The 18,347-nt window shown below is 43.3% G+C and overlaps 1 long non-coding RNA gene across 1 annotated transcript in view; it reads left to right on the top strand.

Moving 5' to 3' along the window:
• LOC132414600 (uncharacterized) overlaps positions 1-17,329 on the top strand; it is a 60,629-nt gene extending 43,300 nt beyond the window's left edge. Inside the window, exons 3-4 of the long non-coding RNA XR_009516984.1 lie at positions 6,839-6,951; positions 17,262-17,329. This is a non-coding gene — a long non-coding RNA (uncharacterized lncRNA). The remainder of the gene's footprint in view (positions 1-6,838; positions 6,952-17,261) is intronic.
• The last annotated feature ends 1,018 nt before the right edge of the window (positions 17,330-18,347 follow it).

The raw sequence follows: 18,347 nt of genomic DNA, 5'->3' as shown, positions 1-18,347 counted from the left end.
TCAGCACTTAAAAAATATTATTCTACTTTATTCTGGCCTCCGTTGTTTCTAATGAGAATTCCACACTCATTTGGATCATTGTTTCTCTATAGAAGTGTGTTTCTTTTCTCTGTCTGCTTTCAAGATTTTTTCTTTGTTTTTAGTTTTCAGTGGTTTGCTTGTGATATGCCTGGGTGACGATTTTTTGTTTGGTTGGTTTTTTATCCTGTTGGTAATTTGGTGAGCTTTTGGAATCTATAGGTCTATGTCTTTTATAAAATTTGAGAAGCTTTGTTAAGCCATTATTTCTTTTTAAGAAGTATTTTCCTATACCACACTCTCTTTCCTGTACTTCTTTGACTCTGATGACATGAATGTTAGACCTTTTGGTTTTGTCCTACATATCCTTGAGGCACTGTTTACTTTTTTCAATCTCTTTTCCTCTATGTTATTCAAATTGCATAGTTTCTATAAATATATGTATACTTTTAATTTTATTTATTTATTTTTGGCTACATCAGGTCTTAGTTGCAGTGTGTGGGCTTCTCTCTAGTTGTGGCGTGCAGGTTCTCTAGTTGTGGCATGCAGGCTCAGTAGTTGTGTGAGCATGTGGGCTCAGTAGTTGTGGCACTCAGGCTCTTTAGTTGTGGCGCACAGGCTCAGCCTAGTTGCCCTGCAGCATGTGGGATCTTAGTTCCCCGATCAGGGATCAAACCCACGTCCCCTGCATTGGAAGGCGGATTCTCAACTGCTGGACCACCAGGGAAATTCCTATTATCTGTATTCAAGTTCACTGAATCTTTCTTTCATCAGTTTCTTTCTGTCATTGAGTTCATTTGATGAATTAAAAAAAAATTTTACTCATTGTAATTTTCAGTTCTAGAATATTCATTTGGTTCTTCTTTATATTTTCTATTTATTTTCCTGAGATTTTCCATCTCTTCATTCATTTCAACAGTGTTTGCCCTTACTTGTTGGAGTATTTTATAATCATTCCTTCAAAGTCTTTGTCAAATAATCCCAACATCTGTCCCAATATCTTCACATTGATATCTATTGTCTCTTCTCATGTGAGTTGAGATATTCCTGGTACGAGTAATTTTGGAGTGTAATCTGGATATTTTGAATATTATGTTATGAGACTCAATCTTGTTTAAGTCCTATAGAGCATGCTGGTATTTTTGTTTTCTCAGGCAATTGAGCTGGTTGGATTCAGGTCACAAATTCCAATCAGTGTTCTGTGGTTGTGGTTTCAACGCCAGTTCTATTTTCCAGGCCTTTGCAATGCTATTTGGATCTGTCCCACGTTTGTGCCACCCAGTGGCCAGTGGTAGCCTGTCATTTAATTCAGTTCTCAAAGTCTGTTGACTTTGTTCAGTTCTCCTGTCTGTTTGTGATCTGATCCTTACTTGTGCAGTTCAGGAGTGAGCCCAGGAGTTCATATACAACATTTTGGGGTTTCTTTCCTAAGATCTTCCCTCTCTGTGGTAACCCCAGTGCTTTCAAGTTCCCTGGGATTTCCCTTTTTGGTCCTCCAGCCAGAAAATTAGGGCTTAATTTACCCCACTTTGCTGTACATTTATTACAATTGTGCCCTCGTCTGGGTTCAAGCAGCAAGAGGACAGAGAGGAAAAAAAGTCCGTGGGGTTTTTCCCATCCTCTTGGGACCACACCTCTTCTAATTGGAGAGGAAAGTTCCACTTCTTCAGAGTTGTGAGTACCTATAGGTCCTTGCTGCTACCGTTGTCATTCCCAGGTGACCCCTTTCCCACGATCTAAGCCGGACCTGAGAGCTTCCCCTGAAGCTCTCTCTGTCCATGCTGATTTACACTTCTAGTTTTTAGGCTGCCTTGAAGTCAGTTTAGGGGCTACTGGAAGGGAAAAAAAAACAGTAAACTCACTGCCAGTTTGCACTCTGGTCTTACTCCTCAATCCACATGCTAGTACCACTTTTCAGAGTCTCTTTATTTCCTTCCATTATTTGTTCTTTTGTATATTTGCACTTTCTCACTTCCTCATTTTTGATTGGGCTAATGAGTTATTTACCTTTAAAAAAGTATTTTAGATTTATATAGTAGTTCTGTTTTTCTTGTTTTCTAATTTATTATAATTTGGTTTTCTTCGTTCGTTCCTTTCTGCAGCTTTCCTTTGGTTTATTTTGTTATTATTTTCTATCTTTTAAAAAAGATGCTTATTTCTCCATTTTGTTTTGAAATATGTATTTAAGGTGATTAAGTATTCCTCTTAGTACTACTTGAGCCACATTTCATAGATTCTGGTATATATTCTTTACATTATTATTTTTATTATTTCCATTAATTCTTTTGTTTTGGGTTATGTTTCCATTTTGACCCAATTATATGAAAGAGAGCTTTATTTTTAACTTCCAGGACAGAGAGGACTCTTTGATTTTCTTATTAAATTCATTTGTTGCAATATGATTATAGGATATTTTCTGCATTATTTCTGTTTTGGGGGTGTTTGAAATATTTCTTAAAGACTTAAATATGATTAATTTTAATAAATATTATTGGACAATTGAAAGGATGAAGTATCCTCTGCTTTTAGGATGCAGAGTTTGATATATATCAGTAAGGTCTGCTTTGTTAATTATATTGTTTAGGTCAACTCTATTTTTAGGGTTTTTATTTTAACTATTTTTTTTTTTATGGCCTCACTGCACAGCTTGCAGGATCTTAGTTACCCAACCAGGGCTTGAACCTGGGCCCCAGCAGTGAAAGCGCTGAGTCGTAACCACTAGACCGCCAGGGAACTTCCCTATTTTTAGTTTAAAAAAAAATTATTATTTGTTTTTGATTGGATGAAACAAGTAATTTAAAGCCTCTTTTTTATTAGCACGTTTCTGTTTCCTTCTTCTTGCTTATTTTGTAATTTCTGCTTTGTGAAGGTTATTTTTATGTTGTTTGGTACATTGATAATCATAATCGTTACATTTTCATTGCCAATTGTACCCTTTTTTTTATTGGAGTATAATTGCTTCACATTACTGTGTTAGTTTGTGTTGTATAACAAAGTGACTCAGCCATATGCATACATATATCCCCATATCCCCTCCCTCTTGAGCCTCCCTCCCACCCTACCTATCCCACCCCTCTAGGTCATCACAAAGCACCGAGCTGATCTCCCTGTGCTGTGCTGCTGCTTCCCACTAGCTAACTATTTTATTTGGTAGTGTATATATGTCAATGCCACTCTCACTTTGCCCCAGCTTTCCCCTCCCTACCGTGTCCTCAAGTCCATTCTCCATGTCTACGTCTATATTCCTGCCCTGACACTAGGTTCATCAGTACCATTTTTACTCCATATATATGCGTTAGCATATGGTATTTGTTTTTCTCTTTCTGACTTACTTCACTCTGTATGACAGTCTCTAGGTCCATCCACGTCTCTACAAATGACCCAATTTCGGACTTCCCTGGTGGCGCAGTGGTTGACAGTCTGCCTGCCGATGCAGGGGACACGGGTTCGTGCCCCGGTCCAGGAGGATCCCACATTTCGCGGAGCGGGCCCGTGAACCATGGCCGCTGAGCCTGCGCGTCCGGAGCCTGTGCCCCGCAATGGGAGAGGCCACAACAGTGAGAGACCCGCGTACCGAATAAAAAAAAAAAAAAAAAAGACCCAATTTCATTCCTTTTTATGGCTGAGTAATATTCCATTGTATATATGTGCCACATCTTCTTTATCCATTCATCTGTCGATGGACGTTTAGGTTGCTTCCATGACCTGGCTATTGTAAATAGTGCTGCAGTGAACATTGAGCTGCATGTGTCTTTTTGAATTACGGTTTTCTCTGGGTATATGCCCAGTAGTGGGATTGCTGGGTCATATGGTGATTCGATTTTTTTTTTTTAAGATCTTTTTTAAAATTTAATTTAATTTTACTTTTTTTTGCTGTGTTGGGTCTTTGTTTCTGTGCAAGGGCTTTCTCTAGTTGCGGCGAGCGGGGGCCACTCTTCATCGCGGTGCGCGGGCCTCTCACTATTGCAGCCTCTCTTGTTGCGGAGCACAGGCTCCAGACGCGCAGGCTCAGTAGTTGTGGTTCACAGGCCTAGTTGCTCCGAAGCATGTGGGATCCTTCCAGACCAGGGCTCGAACCCATGTCTCCTGCATTAGCAGGCAGATTCTCAACCACTGCGCCACCAGGGAAGCCCTGGTAATTCGATTTTTAGTTGTTTTTTTTTTTGCGGTATGCGGTCCTCTCACTGTTGTGGCCTCTCCCATTGCGGAGCACAGGCTCCAGACGCGCAGGCTCAGCAGCCATGGCTCACGGGCCCAGCCGCTCTGCAGCATGTGGGATCTTCCCGAACCAGGGCATGAACCCATGTCCCCTGCATCGGCAGGTGGACTCTCAACCACTGAGCCACCAGGGAAGCCCCGATTTTTAGTTTTTTAAGGAACTTCCATACTGTTCTGCATATTGGCTGTATCAATTTACATTCCCACCAACACTGCAGGAGGGTTTCCTTTTCTCTACACGCTCTCCAGCATTTGTTGTTTGTAGATTTTCTGATGATGCCCATTCTGACCAGTGTGCGGTGATACCTCACTGTAGTTTTGATTTGCATTTCTCTAATAATTAGTGTTGTTGAGCGCTTTTCATGTGCTTCTTGGCCATCTGTATGTCTCCTTTGGAGAAATGTCTCTTTAGGTCTTCTGCCCAGTTTTTGATTGGGTTGTTTGTTTTTTTAATATTGAGCTGCATGAGCTGTTTATATATTTTGGAGATTAATCCTTTGTCTGTTGATTCGTTTGCAAATATTTTCTCCCATTCTGAGGGTTGTCTTTTTGTCTTGTTTGTAGTTTCCTTTGCTTTGCAAAGGCTTTTAAGTTTCATTAGGTCCCATTTGTTTATTTTTGTTTTTATTTCCATTACTCTAGGAGGTAGATCAAAAAAGATCTTGCTGGGGCTTCCCTGGTGGCGCAGTGGTTGAGAGTCCACCTGCCGATGCAGGGGACATGGGTTCGTGCCCCGGTCTGGGGGGGTCCCGCATGCCGCGCAGCGGCTGGGCCCTTGGGCAATGGCCGCTGAGCCTGTGCGTCCAGAGCCTGTGCACTGCAGTGGGAGAGGCCACAACGGTGAGAGGCCCACATACCACAAAAAAAAAAAAAAAAAAATCTTGCTGTGATTTATGTCTAAGAGTGTTCTTCCTATGTTTTCCTCTAAGAGTTTTATAGTGTCCAGTCTTACATTTAGGTCTTAATCCATTTTGAGTTTATTTTTGTGTATGGTGTTATGGAGTGTTCTAATTTCATTCTTTTACATGTAGCTGTCCAGTTTTCCCAGCACCACTTATTGAAGAGACTGTCTTTTCTCCAGTGTATATCCTTGCCTCCTTTGTCATAGATTAGTTGACCATAGGTGCGTGGGTTTATCTCTGGGCTTTCTATCCTGTTCCATTGATCTATATTTCTGTTTTTGTGCCAGTACCATATTGTTTTGATTACTGTAGCTTTGTAGTATAGTCTGAAGTCAGGGAGTCTGATTCCTCCAGCTCCATTTTTTTCCCTCAAGACTGCTTTGGCTATTCGGGGTCTTTTGTGTCTCCATACAGATTTTAAGATTTTTTGTTTAGAACTGCTTTTGCTGCTTCCCATAGGTTTTGGGTCATCGTGTTTTCATTGTCATTTGTTTCTATGTATATTTTGATTTCTTCTTTGATTTCTTCAGTGATCTCTTGGTTATTTAGTAACACACTGTTTAGCCTCCATGTATTTGTGTTTGTTACAGTTTTTTTCCTGCAGTTAATTTTCTCCAGTTGTACCCTTTAGCTTTATAAAGTAACCTTGCTGTCTTGGCTCGAATTCCACCTTGTCGATTATTAAAATCATGACTTCTGCTTTAAAAAACTTGTTGCATACCCTTGCCAATGTTTTAATCTTTAAAATAAACTTTAAGAGTGGTTCTAGATTTACAGAAAAATTGTACTGAGATTTACAGAAAAAGTGTACAAAATTGAAGGTTGTACTGAGAGTTTTCATATACTCCACACCTAGTTTCCTCTATTGTTAACATCTTACGTTAGTATAAGGCTTTAAACGTGAAGAGAGTGAGAGGAAGCAAATAACACAAATTGATAATGTAGGAAGTGGAGAAACAAGAATACACATAAAACATTTAAAAAATAAACCAGTAAAATAAGCAAATCTCAAGCGAGCTTTAGTTTTTTCACAAAGTGAGAGAGTAGGAATAAACCATGAGAAGGAATGAAAGAAACACTACTTATACAGTATAGGCTTAAAAAAAAAAAAAGTAGTAACTCTGCAGCAGGGATAGACAGGAGGGAGTGCTCTAGGAGTCCCTGGTAATTTACAAAGCCTGTTGTTTGAACCTCATCATTACCTGACACATCTAGGGGTTTTTTTGTTTGTTTCTTTTGTTTGTTTGTTTTGGTTTGGTTTTCTTGGCCATGCCGTGGCTTGCGGGACCTTAGTTCCCTGACCAGGGATCGAACCCAGGCCCCTGCAGTGAAAGTGCCAAATCCTAAACACTGGACCACCAGGGAATTCTCCATGCTGTAACATTTTATTCAGTTAAGTGTCAACGGTCCTCTTTTTAAGTAGTTATTGTTGCTTTGATTTCAGCTAGTCCACAAAGTAGAAAATATAACCCACCTGGTCTGAAGATGAGACACTAAAACCGCACATTTTAATTCCTCAGTTTATTCCTCATGGTTTAAATAGAGAGCCCTCTAGGGGGCAGCAGTGGAATGACAGGAGCTGCTGTTTGGATATTGTGGAGAAGAGGGAGAGACAAAATGGTGACCTCTAGACCAGAGCTTCTAGGTAAAAGAGAAGACTTGGCATTAGAACTCTTGATCCTTTCTCTTACTGTTTACAGATGGCCACCATGTCACACACTGCAGTGGAAACCATTCACAGAGGATCCAATGTGAGTGCCCACCTGGAGTTGTGCAGCAGTGCAGCCCTACAAGAGTACAGATGGAGTGAGGGGTAAGAAGTGATCAAAGTCAGATCAAAGGAATGTGACCAAGATTCCCAAAGGTGTTTTTTCTTTTTTGCGGTACGCGGGCCTCTCACCGCTGTGGCCCCTCCCGTCGCGGAGCACAGGCTCCGGACGCGCAGGCCCAGCGGCCATGGCTCACGGGCCCAGCCGCTCTGCGGCATGTGGGATCCTCCCGGACCGGGGCACGAATCCGTGTCCCCTGCATCGGCAGGCGGACCCTCAACCACTGCGCCACCAGGGAAACCCCCCAAAGGTATTTTGAGCCTGGTGTAAAAAGAAGGGAGAGAGAGGATTGATGGGAAAATTAGGGGTGTGTAGTCCAAATGGGAATCACCATTAACAAAGATTTAGAGGCAATAGTAAGCCTCTTATATGCAGTGATTCCTGGGCAGATTGTCCCAGTAAAAGAAGACTCGTTGCACCAGACTCTCCTGGTAGATTAGGGTGGAATTTTTTTTTATTGAAGTATAGTTGATTTATAATGTGTTAATTTCCACTGTACAGCAAAGTGCTTCAGTTATACATATATATATCTTTTTTTAATATATTCTTTTTCATTATGGTTTATAATAGGATACTGAATATAGTTCTCTGTGGTATACAGTGGGACCTTGTTGTTTATTATGGTGGAATGATTTGAAGACTGGAGTGAGTCCTTGGCCCACCCACATTCAGTCTTTTTTTTTTAAATTTTATTATTTATTTATTATTTTTGGCTGCATTGGGTCTTCGTTGCTGTGTGCGGGCTTTCTCTAGTTGTGGTGAGCAGGGGCTACTCTTCGTTGTGGTGTGTGGGCTTCTCATCGCGGGGGCTTCTCTTATTGCTGAGCACGGGCTCTAGAGCACAGGCTCAGTAGTTGTGGCTCGCGGGCTCTAGAACACAGGTTCAGTAGTTGTGGTGCACGGGCTTAGTTCCTCCGACATGTGGGATCCTCCCGAACTAGGGCTGGAATCCGTGTCACCTGCATTGGCAGGCAGATTCTTAACCACTGTGCCACCAGGGAAGTCCCCCACATTCAGTCTTGATAGTTTAATTTGGATGTCAGTGACCCCTTTTTCAATTGTCTGCTTAATTGCTTCCCATAAGTGTCCCACTGTTACTCTAACTTAAACAATTTTTCTTCTCTCTGGCCCAATCATGCTAATACTCATAATCTCAGACTCAGTCTTTTAATGTCCCTCATTCACTCCTCTTCTGAAACTCAGTCAGTCTTCAGGTTGTTTCAATCTGTACCTCACAAAGTTTCTCCAGAAAAACTTCTAAGTGGCCAGTGCAAAAATTCTGAGAGTTTATGATTTCTCGAGACTGTCTTTTATTACCCATCTGACACGGCAAGTTCTAAGCTAAAACTCCACCTCTTGCTTGGTGAGGTAGTGAGTGGGTTGCTGAAAGGTTGGCGGCAGGAGGTGATTTTTGATGGATCATACGTGTCTGTTTCTGCCTTATTAACTGTATTATGTTAACCTTATTTAAATTTCCTCAAATATTTGTGGAAAGCTGTGGGGCATAGATAAACTAAATGTGTAAGATGTTTCAAGGATTCAGACTCTCTGTATCTGTCATGTCCTTGCCATCTCACAGCCCTTACCCCAGGCCAGGGCAGGCTCCTCACGTTGAGATGACACCAATAATTTCCAGATTGGGCCTTTGGTCTCTACATTTTAAGAGTTATCTTTTTATACACTGTTTTGCTCATATGCTCTTAATCCTAGCTTTGATTCTTCCTCTCAACTGGCCCTTGATCTTCTTAGATTTGGTTATATGTTATGCTTTTTTTTTTTTAAACCCTTTTAAGCACATGGGCCTGGTGGAAACAGCAGTGAATCTACAATGTCCCTTTTTGTTGTGTTCTTGGAGAAAAATGGGAGCTTTCACATGGTACATGGGTTCCAGGAGTGCTAGTCTAGCTGCACCCACTTAGGGATTCAGGCTGCTGACCTTTGCATTTGATCCTCCTATTCTGTGTTCCGAGGGATGCCCTATTACAGGTTACCTGGCCCAGATGGGCAGAAACACACTGACTAGTGCATATCAAGATGTACGTGGAGGCAACATGGCTGAGCTAGGGCTCTCTAAGGATATGGGGAAATCAGAAGACTTAGAGGCTGAGAGACCAGAGGTTAGACAGTAAAAGGGATAGAAAGACCAGAAATGTGTATAAACACAGAGGGAATGGAGTCCTGGGGGTCCTGGCCTTTGGATTACGTGGCTCATTCATAGTGGGTATTTGAATGTTTGTCGACACGGAATGAATCTTGGAACTCTGAGGTACTATGGAACGTTCTGCAACCATGTAGGAACTATGGAACTATGGCCCCAGAGGGGCCACTGCTACTCATGGCCAGGTTCGGGAGTGGAGGTGGGGACCGGCAAAAGAAACACAACTCAGTTGTTCCGCCTGCCGAACACTAACTTGCACATCCTACCAACACTTTAAACTCCTTGTATCTAAAACTGAGCACCTCATCTTTGTTCCCAAACTGGCTTCTTCTCCTGCCGTTACTGTTGCTGACAGTTGCTTCGGTTCATCAGCTTGTATCCTTTTTTCCCCCTTCTCTTCCATATCTAAAGTCTCAAGATTTTGAGAATATTTTCTAGGCAAGAGTAAGTTTTATTTTGCTACCTTCCACCTAGCAATACATACTGGACTCACTTTTATAAAATGTTAGTATTTCTGTGTCAGTACAACAGTACCCATTCCTGTGTGCTCCTGTGTGTTGCAGAAGCTTAGACCTCTGTTCTAGCTTTCTCATTCTTGCACTCAGGCATGCTGCAGTGATTTTCCTCCATCACCAGACTTTTGATTTCTCTCTTCCACTCCTGTCACCCTCATGCAGGACTTTAGCCACCTCTCTCCTTGGGTAGGCACGAATAATCTGGGCTGTTCTCTTTGCCCTTTGATCTACTTTATTAAAGATTTCTCAGTTGTTGTGGAACATTCTACAGCGATCCTATAGTGTCTATGGTGATCTCTCTTGATTTCAACTCTGTTCCCAGATATTGTTCTCTGGTTGCTGTTGTTGGTTGTTTTCTTCCCCCCCCCCCCCCCGCATATGTACCACATTTCTTCCCAGCAAAATGGTAACTCTCCAAAAGCAGAACCAACACTTTTGTTTAACAAATTATATTCCTACTCTACTTCATACTGATTGCTAGAGAATTCTGGAGAGCTGCCCTGCAACATGTACTGAATAAATGCTAAGTAACTTGACTTAATAGGACAGATGGGACCTCTCTGTCTTATTTCTTTTTTTTCTTTTTTTTTTTTGCGGTACGCGGGCCTCTCACTGCTGTGGCCTCTCCCGTTGCGGAGCACAGGCTCCGGACGCGCAGGCCCAGCGGCCATGGCTCACGGGCCCAGCCGCTCCGCGGCATGTGGGATCTTCCCGGACCGGGGCACGAACCCGTGTCCCCTGCATCGGCAGGTGGACTTTCAACCACTGAGCCACCAGGGAAGCCCATCTGTCTTATTTCTTAAAGCTGCATGTGAATCTGTAATTAGCTCAACATAAAAAGAGTTTAACATTGAAAATAAAAACGCAAGGGTCAAGATTTTGACACAATCATCTGTCACACTTCCTCTCCTCCATTCACAAATTGCTGTAAAGATTCTTTGCTACAATAATGTACGAATGCTTGTTGAATTTGAAGCATCTTTGTTTACATCGTTCTAGCCAGATGGCTCAGGCTTTTAAAATCCTAAACAACTGTTGGGCTGTTTCCTTTCTCTGGGGTCTGAGTGAAGGGGGACGTAGAGGGTAGAGATTGTACCTTGAAGACAGGATGCAACCCCGGGAAGCACCTCATGGTGGCCTCAGCGGTGAACTCAGCCAGCAGATGGGTGTTCGGCAGATGACATCGGAGCTGGTGCAGTTGGAAATCTGAATTTTGGACCCAGGACTTTGCCAGGAGCCAGGCAAGTGGAGGATCTGAGGGCAGGAACAGTCCTGGGGTCTGGGAGCTGGGGCTGGGAGGCTGGATCTGGGAAAAAGAGAAATTAAGTATTCATGGACCTCTCATCATACGTAAGACACCATGTGCAGCCCATCTGTAACCAGCAGAAGGAAAATACAGGCCCTTTTGGACACTCTCATTTTATTCACAGGCAGACAAAGTGTTCCAGAGTTCTTCCGCCAGCTCTGAGGTTTCCACAGCTTGCCTGTTTCTCTTGGCTTTATGAGTACCGGGAGGCTCCCCCATCTAGTACTGCTTGGTAGCCAGCAGGTGGCGCTCAAAGGTCAAAGTAGGCTAAAGAGCCTTCCTGGATTTGCCGGTTACCTTATGAAGATAGAGAACAAATAACCAAGAAGAGGTCGGTTCCATTCCTACCCGTCCCCCACTCCATCTCCCTCCCTTTCCCCAACCCCCATTGCTAGGTACAGAGGGTCAGTCCGTGTAAATATAACCAGGCCATTGAGTTGGAATCTTGGAGTACAAATACTTTTGAGCTGATGAAAAAATCGCTACTATGTAAATAGGTTAGGCTGAGGCAAGCCTTGCCCCAGTGTCAGGACTGCTGACCCCAGAGCCCATCCCAAGGCTGCAGGGAGATGAAGAGGGTGCCTTTAGGGTGGCCTCCAGTGTCCAAGGCCAGAACACACCCAGAGAGGGTGCTCTACGAAAGCCCCACTGAACCCTAAATGCCTGTGCCCTTGTAGCCAGCACTCTCCTTCTGTCCATTCTAAGTGCTGCCAGCCACCCTGGGTGGGCAAGCAGGATAGAGGGTGGACTCAGAGGGGTGGGGGGGGAGAAGGGAAAGAGGAAGGGTGCAGCCAGGAGCAGGGCTGTTTGGAGGGCAGGGCCAGCAGCTGGGTTATAAATGAACCCTGCTAGGGCAGCAACCACAGCCCGGGTGAGAAGCTCCCAGTGACACCTGGCATCCCTCCCTTCCTCTCACGTTCTGCCCAGAGTTTGCCAGGCCCTTTGCTCCCTAGAGAGCCTAGACTCAGAGGGGCCTTTCCCTGTGTGTGGGCTGCAACCTACAACCTACAGATGCCTGCCCAGAGAGCTGGGGAGCAGAGTTAAGGGGCCGGCTGGAGATCATCCAGATGCACGGAGAAAAAGACATCTTTTCCTTCCTTACCTCACTCATTTAATATTTACTGAGTACCGGGACTTCCGTGGTGGTCCAGCGGTTAAGACTTCGCACTCCCAATGCAGGGGGCCTGGGTTTGATCCCTGGTCAGGGAACTAGATCTCACATGCATCTTTAGTCCCCCACAACTAAAGATCCTGCACAGGGCAATGAAGATCCCGCGCGCTGCAACTAAGGCTCAGCGCAGCCAAATAAATGAATAAATACATTTTTTTAAATTTACTGAGTACCAATCACATGCCTGGCCCTTCTCTAAGCCTTACATGATGGGGGTGGAGGAATGGGGAGGGAGCAAAAAAAGTGAATTAAGACATGCCTTCTGAACTGTCATGTGTGTGGAAAAGTCAACCTCAGGTACTGACATAGGAGGGCTCGAGGTATGGAATACTCAGGTTACTTCTGTTTGTCACGTCCGGGGAGTGTTGCACATGCAGGAGACCCACAACCTGGTTTCGTTCCCAGGGACGGAGGGAACAGCAAGTACAAAGAGAAAGAAGTGTGAGAATGTTTGCTGGAGGGTGGGAGGTGGGGATGGGATGATACAGGGCAAATAATTCCAGGATGGTTAAGTGCCCTACTCAAGCGATTCACTCCTCACAGATGAGGCACAATGTCCGTCGGTCTCAGAGGAATTGTTTCTTAACTGAGAAGAAAGCAGCTCAAGTCCAGATAATGGTGGAAATTCAGGCATCAGGAGTGTGTGTGTCTATGGCCCAAGGTCAGGGTGAGCAGGATAGATTGGATAGAGAGGTCTTTGCCCTTTTTCTTGCCTTTATTATTCCTCCCCAGTCACAAATGCCTCTCTTCAGCTCCTTAGTTAAGGGTGGATCTGCCTCTGCAGAGACCAGCATTGTACACTTGGATGACGTGTCTCTGATCAGCGATGTCCAATGGCTTCCTCTCTCCTTCTCAGATCCTGGCGCTGGAGCAGCGCCATATCTCTCTGGCTCCCAGCCTCCGCTTCTTGGCTTTGCTCTGAGCGTCGTCCCCAGAGAGCTGTGTTTCTACCACTGTTACCAGGAGATCATGCCTACCAGAGCCAAGCTGGGTGCCCAGAGCACCAGCATCTATTCTGGGGCCACAGCTGGAACTGGACCACCATGGCCAGTGTCATGAGTATCTTGGCTTGGTTCTTTGACATAGGTTCTAACAGTTTAGGTCAGGAGGTCAGATCCTGGATGGAAGAAGGAATGTCTGAATGTTTTCCACCAGCCTGGACTAATTCTCACCCTCATGGAAGCACTGGTGCTTCAGAATGGTCCAGCTTTATCTCTAAGCAGCCTGCTTCCCCGGTGAGTGCTGCGAATTTTGAGTGACCCTCCGCCTCCTCCTCTGAATTGCCAAGAGGAAGTGGATTGAAGTATAGCCAGGCGACCCAAGTGCGCTGATCCAGGTGTGCTATAGCCATTGCTCCAATTCCCCCAGGCGTTGCCTTTAGCAGTCCCTGATGCTAGCGGTAATCGAAGCCTGCCCAGTGCCAGGGAAGCACTGAGAGGCTGAGCACTGCCCAGGGAGCTCCACTCCCAGCCTGAAGGGAAAACCCTAAGGATACACTGGGACTGGGAAAGGGAAAAGGGTGGAGGGATATCTCTGGCAGAGTTAACAACTAAGCAAACAAGCTTATGCACTGTATTTAATATTTTCAACACCATCAGAATCACTTTTTATTTCTACTGAAAGAGGAAGCTGAATCTTAAATTGTTCATCTTAAACCTTCAAGACAAACTGGGCTGTTATGAGATTTGAAAACAAACAAAGCCCCGTTAAGAAAAGCTGAATAAGCTTACTGTCGGGTGTTTTTACATTAATTGATACACATCTTTAAATGTCATTAATCTGAAACAACTAACAGAGGCTCCTTAATGTCCATGAAGAAAAGAGTAAACTATTACTTTTTTAATATTATTCTGATATTAGAAAAAGTATTCTCTTCCTAAAAGAAAAAAAAAATGCTTTTTATACCGAGGAACCGAGAAATATATTTGCTTTGAAATTAATTTTTTTCCTTTAATATGTAATCTTGCCAGGAAGCAAGATACAAGTTTTGCAACATTCTTAAAAGAAACACTTATAATTTTAGATCGTATTCCTCCTTAGGTTAAAAGGTAGGAGGCTTGGGTTTTGTTTTTTGTTTTTTTTTAAACAAAGAATTGCTTTATTAACACAAACACACAAACTATAAAGCACTAAAATTTAAATATCTAAGTCATAGCAAACAGGTGACAATTCAACATCCAGAGTCGACCAAATGCTTGTCAGAGCAACAGATAAGACTCCCAGGGTGGGACCTCCCTGGTGGTGCAGTGGTTAAGAATCCGCCTGCCAATGCAGGGGGCACAGGTTCGATCCCTGGTCTGGGAAGATCCCACATGTCGTGGAGCAACTAAACCCGTGCGCCACAACTACTGAGCCCGCGTGCCACAGCTCCTGAAGCCCGCACGCCTAGAGCCCATGCTTCGCAACAAGGGAAGCCACCGCGATGAGAAGCCCACACACCGCAACAAAGAGTAGACCCCGCTCACTGTGCAACTAGAGAAAGCCCGCGCACAGCAACGAAGACCCAATGCAGCCAAAATTAAATCTTTTTTTTTTTTTAAAGTACTAGTCAAGCCAAGAGACGGGACTAGATTCAAAAGTACAAGAGGAAAAAAGTCAAAGAAAGAGAATCGCAGACATTAGAGTTAGCAAAACAAAGACTGTAAAATAATGGATTCATGTGTTGAAGAAAATAGGTGAAATGATAAAAAATTTCACCAGAAAACTGTAATCAATAAAAATGAATCAAACGGCAACTCTAGAGCTGAATGATGCAACAGCTGAGATAACGATTTCAATTAGGTAGATTTATAGCACATAAACCGAGCATAAAATTGGATTAATATGTAAAGCAATTATACTCCAATAAAGATGTTTAAAAAAATTGGATTAATAAACCAGAAAACAGGTCAATAGAAAATAACATAGTAGAGAAAGAAGGAAAAATAGAAAATAAAGAGCATAGTTATGTTGAACACAGTTAGAACACATGTTCTAACATGTGGAATTCTAGAAGAAAAGAGAATTAGGCAAAAGCAATTTGAAGAGATAATGGCCAAACATTTCTCAAAACTGAGTAAAGATATCAACCCAGAGATTCAAGAATCTCTGTGAACCCCAAGCCCCCAAGCAGAATAAGTATAAAGAAAACTACTGCCAGGCTTATAATAGCAAAAGTGCTAAAACAAACAAAAAATAGAAAACTATAAATGCAGCCAGAGGGGGAAAAAAGATAACTAAAGGAACAATAGCTGAGGTGTCATCTCCATTTCCCAACAAAAATGAGGGAACCAGAAGACAACAGAATGCTATATTTTTAAAATTTATTTATTTATGTATTTATGGCTGTGTTGGGTCTTCGTTTCTGTGCGAGGGCTTTCTCCAGCTGTGGCAAGCGGGGGCCCCTCTTCATCGCGGTGTGCGGGCCTCTCACTATCACGGCCTTTCTTGCTGCGGAGCACAGGCTCCAGACGTGCAGGCTCAGTAATTGTGGCTCACGGGCCCAGACACTCCGCGGCATGTGGGATCTTCCCAGACCAGGGCTCGAACCCGTGTCCCCTGCATTGGCAGGCAGACTCTCAACCACTGCGCCACCAGGGAAGCCCCCCAGAATGATATTTTTAAAGTGCTAGGAGAAAATAACTTTCAAAATATCCTTCAAAAATACAAAGTAAAGATATTTTTAGACAAACAAAAAACAGAGAATTCATCACTGTCATATCTGCTCAAAAACAAATACTAGAAGGAGTTTTTTAAGCAGTAAGGAATGGTTCCAAATAGGAACACAAAAATATAAGAAGAGGGCTTCCCTGGTGGCGCAGTGGTTGAGAGTCCGCCTGCCGATGCAGGGGGCACGGGTTCGTGCCCCGGTCCGGGAGGATCCCACGTGCCGCGGAGCGGCTGGGCCCGTGAGCCATGGCCGCTGGGCCTGCGCGTCCGGAGCCTGTGCTCCACAGCGGGGGAGGCCACAGCAGTGAGAGGCCCGCGTACAGCAAAAAAAAAAAAAAAAATATATATATATATATATATATAAGAAGATTATACACACACACACACACACACACACACACACACAGGAATATTATTCAGCCATGAGAAGGAATGAAATTCTGCCATTTGTGACAACATGGATGGTCCTAGAGGGTGTTATGCTAAGTGAAATAAGTCAGAGAAAAACAAATGCTGTATGATTTCACTTCTATGTGAAATCTAAAAACGCTGAACTTGTAGAAACAAAGAGTAGAATGGTGGTTACCAAGGGTGGGGGGATGGGGAGATGTTGGTCAAATGTACAAACGTCTAGTTAGAAGATGAATAGGTTCTGGGGACGTAATGCACAGCACTGTGATTATAGATAATCATACTGTACTATATATATACGTGAAAGCTGCTAAATGAGCAGGTCTTAAATGTTCTCACCACGTAAAAGAAATGATAACGACGTGACGTGGTGGAGGTGTCAGCTAACACTACTGGTGTTATTTGTTATAGCAGCCTGAACAGACCAAGACATTTTCATTTCCCAAACCAGCATCAGTTGTGTTCCTGAGGCAGATTGAATGAAGATGCTGAAAGAATTAAGTATTTTCATCTCTAAAGGACATCTTTGTGATTAAAGGTCCCAATGATCAGAAGCTTACAGTCCTAATAATAAGGGGGGAGGGGAACACATTTTAAATTATATAGAATAAACCTTAATCTTAGGAACAACAAAATAAGTTCTAATGAAATGCAAAAAAATCCACTCATTTTATTAGAGAACTAAGAATGACTAAGAACTAAGGAAAAGGAAAATATTTGTTTCCCTCGCAATCTCTCTTTCCTTTCATGTCAATAAACAAGTGAGAAAATTGGAGCATGGTATACACAAAACTTATTGATGAAACATCATGTGTACTTAAAGAATCATGCAACCTGTCAATACTGTGCATGTATAATGGGACTAGCAGAAGAAAGAAAGGAAGGGAGAGAGGGAGGGAGGAAGGAAGGAAGGGAGGATAAATATTTACCAAATGATAGAAATATAGAGATTTATTGTTCTGACAATGAAGTGACCAGTGGAATGTTAGCAAAGCCATTCAGTAGTGAACTTACTGAGTAGACTCTACAGGTGGGTCTCACTGAACATCTCACTGAGTGTCTTCGCTTCTGATTATCTCCATTAGGTGAAATTCCACAGTTAAGTGGGCATCCGAGAAAGGGAGTCATGCTCCTGGCATCCATTTCATTAGAGGTAAACCTCCCTTGCACCCCTTTTCCTGAAGAAGCTCCCTCTCCCCGGCTTAGACATGGTGTTACCCCCTCACTAGAGAAGACCCCATATGCAAAAAGATAATAATTGTCCCTCAGACCCACTCCCCATCACATGATAGGCTAGGAATCGGGGAGTCTCACTGAATGTGGAGAGTCACGACTGTCATTCTGCTTTTTTAGAGTTGGAGTTGACCACTGCCTAACATTGCATTTAAAAACTGCTAAGCCAAGCTCCAAACGCTTTGTTTCAAAGACTGTTACGTAAGAGAATGTTCATTTGTATCAAAAACAGTTATGTACCATTGCCTGTATCTTAAGTTATTTAGACAGTTGGGTTGTTGCCTGGAAAGAAAGTTCAGAGGAACTTTATCTTCTGACTCTCCCCATTAGGTGAAATTCTGTAGTTGAGTGGATATCCAAGAAAGGGAGTCACGCGCCTGGTATCCGTCCCAATAGAGATGAACCTCCCTTTCCCTCCTTTCCTGAAGAAGCTGCTCTTCCCTGGCTTAGACACGATGTAACCGCCTCACTAGAGGAAGACGCCATGCAAGAAAGCAAACCATAACTTCCCTCAGGACCTACTCCTCAACAAGAGCCAGTAATCAGAATGGGATCCCAGCATTCAGCGACATGTAAATGGAAAACACATGTACATGTGACAGCAGATTCTGAAAAAGAAAGTTTGCATATTAAGAAGATTAGAGACATTTTGTTTGTTAATGTCAATACAAATCCAAGGACTTTTTTGGGAAGTGGATTTTGAGGACCACCAGCCAAGGGAAGAGGAGTATTATTTTACATCAGGCTGCAATTGTCGATCTAGACGGATTTAACAGAGCTTCTGAGTTCGGGGTGTTTTTTGGCACATCTGGGTGTGATTCTAGCAGATACATTGGGCAGCAAACTGCCAGATACAGTTCTGGATGATATAAAGGAAGCTTAGATGCCATAAAGCCCTTGGCATTTTGCACAGGAAGAAACTAAGACCTGGAGACATA

The sequence above is a fragment of the Delphinus delphis genome, chromosome 19 (assembly GCF_949987515.2).
Source record: "Delphinus delphis chromosome 19, mDelDel1.2, whole genome shotgun sequence".
Classification (NCBI taxonomy): Eukaryota; Metazoa; Chordata; class Mammalia; order Artiodactyla; family Delphinidae; genus Delphinus; species Delphinus delphis.
Note: the sequence above shows the minus strand (reverse complement) of the source record. Positions and strands in the feature narration are given on the sequence as shown.